The following is a 4,091-nucleotide window of genomic DNA, read 5'->3' as shown; positions in this document are numbered from 1 at the left end:
CCCCCCCCCACCTCCCTCTTAATGACCTGGTGGGAATCAAGATATGAATAGGCGCTGTCCTAGTCCCTAAGAATTCACCAGTAACTAGAAGTCATTGAGTTGTTCTATCAGGTTTTTTTCATAATGCTTTTCAGCCTTATCCGATTTTCGTAAAGATGGGTGACGACCCATTGGCACAGCTTTGGCAAAACAAGGATTGGGTTTAAAAAAAAAAAAAAATAAATATGGAGGCGTAAAAATCTTTCCTTTTATTACATTTTTTCTTTTTATGTGCCAATCTTGGTTTTGCTGCACACAATCTTCACTGTGGAAATGAGGCCTTACAGCCTTCATCCAGCTTTCCGAGACTCCTGATGGGCAAGTATCTACACATATGCAGTGAGTGGGGAGTGACGGGATATATTACTATATTAATAGGCAGATTATTGCTCAGGAAGCTGGGAGAAAACCAATATGGCTGCCAGTATCACTTCCACAGGGGTCGTCACTCCGCTTCCTGGGGGTCGTCAGCACATTTTTTTTTTTGTTATCGCTAGCATATTTGCATTCTGAAGTCTGGCCGCTCATACGGCAGCCATATTGGCAGTAGAGGACAATTCGAGGGAGCTGGTTAATAAAAGGGGGTTTGTTTTTATTGAGGCTCAGTAATATAAGTTACGGTGTAATGATTGACTTTTGCAGAAGCTCAATGATCACATTCGCTTTTTGTGAGCTGACGGGCATCACCTTCAGGAATGAATGGATCTGCCCTCAAATTGGCTGCCCCGGGTGTGCCGCATATCGCCATGGTAGCAAGAGACCTGACTGCAGTGTGCCCCCCCCCCCCTACATAATGTTTTTGTTTTGATCTCCTTGGTAGTAATTGTCTTGTATCAGAACTGATCAGTTCATGCCGCTTTCCGTCAGTTCAGACATTCTTTGGCGTTCTCCCCCCTCCCCCTTACATAATTTATATAGTTTAATTTTATGAGACGTATGGTATAATAATTTTGGTAAAAGGAAATAAACAATGAACTAAAAGAACTACGGTGTCCGTCTAATCTGCGTGTGATGTATCTAGAATATAGAGAGATAATGGGCAGATATAGATAACGATATACAGCAGTGTACATATGTGGACCAACAAACCTAATTGGCTGTAATCACGTGATGTGTTGTCAGTATGGATGACGTGATCGCGCAATGGAGTAAACCGAGGATCCAGAGATCGGTGGCAGCAAGAATCGGTACAGGAAGTATATTCAAATTATTACATTTTTTTTAAGGTATGGAATAGCGTAGAAGATTACGCTATTCCATCCATCGGGATCCTGCAAAAAAAAAACATGTCGTACATGTGGTGTCGTTTTTTTTTTTTTTTTTTTTTATTTTTTAACATGGGAGCCTTCTGAGTGACGTATAGAACTATATATGGTGACGTATATATGGCATATGTCACAGCCATCCATTAAACGTATACGTCATGAGCTTTTCAATAGCATTTCATGGCGTATCTGTTAAACGAATGCCATGTTGGCGTTCATCACCGGTATCCTTCACCCATAGACGTATCCTATAATAGTCTATGGGTGATATATGCCAATGTTAGGCGTCCGTCACATCCTTTGTTTAACGTTGGGGCGTTTTCTGACGTAAGCTAAATGTAGGCAAAAAAACGGTGTGAATGGGGCCGTAGAAAACCCTTTTTTAAAATACTCTATCCGGACATTAATTTAATGGAGGGCAGTTCTGGACCCCTCTCTATTAACCAATGCAGGGAAATGTGAATCTCTTGCTTTTAAAGGGAATGTGTCGCTAGAATTTTTTTATTTTTTTTTAGTTAAACGGTTATTATTTAAGTGATTACACGCTGTTTTAATTTTTTCACAAGTCAGGAAATATTATAAATTAGATTCTAATTTATAACATTTGCATGTGCTGGCCACTAGAGGGAGCAGTTCTCAAAATTGCAGCATGGTCAATGTGGTAAAGCAACCTCATTGCTTTATGCTGCAAATTTGAGGTAGACACACTTGCTCTAGTGTCCTCACACAATCCCCCCTCCCTTATTCTGGCTAGTGCCAGGAGGAGGGGGTTGAATCTTCAAACCTCCTACACTGTGTGCCGCCATTTTCTGGGCGAATGCAGTGTAGGAGGATTAGATACACGAACATAATACACACATCACATACACGAACATAACTTACCTGCTCCTGCCCCCTCCGCTCCTATGCCTTGCGTCTGCGCTTCCTTGAACATATGGCCGGAAGTTGTCATCTTACTGTCCGGCAGCGGCTTCCGGTCCACATGAAAATGGCGCCGGATTTCGCTCTGCGAACGAGATTCGTTTTAGTCTGTGTGGGAGCGGCGCATGTGCTGTTCCCACACAGACGGCGTACGCTTTAGAGAATGGAACGGCTCCCATTCGCATTCTCTATGGGGTTGTATGTGCCGTATTCCATCTCTGTATGTGTCGTTAATCGAAAGAAAAAAAATGGCAGCCCCCATAGAGAAGTAAAAGTAGAACATGAGAACACAAATAAAATATATGTTAATATCATATTAAAAGCAATATGATAAAAAAAAAAAATTTTTAATGACCGCTTCCCTTTAAGGACCCGTCGCATCCATGCATTATGTGTGAGACCGCCTTTTAGAGGGGTTCTATAAGATTAGAAAAAAAATGGGTCTGTTTTTTTTCTGGAAACCGTTTTTTCTGGTGTAGTAGCTAAGCCCCCCCCCCCCCCGGCTTCACGTGGACGAGTTTGCGCTGCAATCTTTTTCTAGTCCTTAGCAATTCATTGACTCTGTTTCTAGATCTCCCATAGACCTTACTGATCGTTTACGTGCAGTTCTACGTAAAACCACGGATCACTCCTCGTCCTATCATAAATGGTACCAAATTTATAGACTATGGAGTAACACAGAGGAAATTATAGATGAGCTTTTGGGACATGGAATATCGTATTTCGCATTCATTCCCCATAACCCTCTTTGTTAACAGATCAATTGTGCTACCAGTGCTGGATAAATGGCGCCTTTATTATCGGTACTTTCCCAATGGTCATTCTGCATGTGATTTGACGTCTCCATTGTACCGCTCCTCGTGTTCGTAGCGTGGGCTTTGGCTCTGTCCTGTGTAATATAAACCGCCCTGACGTCTCCTGCTGGTGCAATATGGCGGTAGGGTAAAAAGCGCTGTCATGTGAAGCATTTAGAGAAGTGTGTTCCTCTGAGGGTAAATTCACATGCGCCATTTTTATTGCAGTCTGGCCTTTAAGTCAATGGAGGAAAAACTGCCTACAATTTTTTTGTATTTGTGCTCTTTAATTTAGTTAGCCACTCAGTTCCGTGCCGCCATTGGGTCATGTGATCTCTACTCTAAATCCTCCAGCGTTTGCTGAATGCCCTTAATAAGTTTCTTAAGGCAATTGAGGCTCTCGTAGACTTGCAAAAAGAGACTGACCTATAGTTCCTAAAGCAAATGCGGTAGGATACAGGGAGTCAAAATGGGGATCGTGTGACCCAAGGGTGGTTTGTAACGGAGCTGCTAACGTTAAGCCAATACACCTCACTACCTTTCACTTTATCGCGTTTTCAAAAAGGGTCAGAATTTGTTTTTTCCCCACCGGAGTGCTTCTTTAAATGATAAAATTCTATTTGCCGCCACTAGATGGAGCTCACTACATATGGATTTATGTATCTCTATTCCTTAGACTCCCCCTAGTGGTGTCTGCAGGCAAAAATAATATAATTTAAGTAGTAGAGGGAGGCAGAGGATTTGAAGTTCTGTATAATAATTAAAAAAAACAGGTTCTGACTCCTAAATAATTTTAGAACTTTTTAGAGTAAATTAAATTATAGATACCTTTTTGTGTCCTAGACCACTTCCATTCTATTCTTCACCTTTCCATTCAGGGATACCAGTTGTACCTAAATACCTAAACCTTCTGTAAAATCAGGGGTATTTTGGCGTCACCACCGTAGGCACCAACGCACTTCAAAACCCTACTTGAGGCTCTGTGGAGGTTTCCATTAATTACAGAAACCACGACCTACTGCTAGATCCGTCATATAATATATAGCACCGGTATCCAACAAACCCCACTGAC

Source organism: Rhinoderma darwinii, chromosome 9 (assembly GCF_050947455.1).
Source record: "Rhinoderma darwinii isolate aRhiDar2 chromosome 9, aRhiDar2.hap1, whole genome shotgun sequence".
NCBI lineage: Eukaryota > Metazoa > Chordata > Amphibia > Anura > Rhinodermatidae > Rhinoderma > Rhinoderma darwinii.
This window is presented reverse-complemented; position numbering follows the sequence as displayed.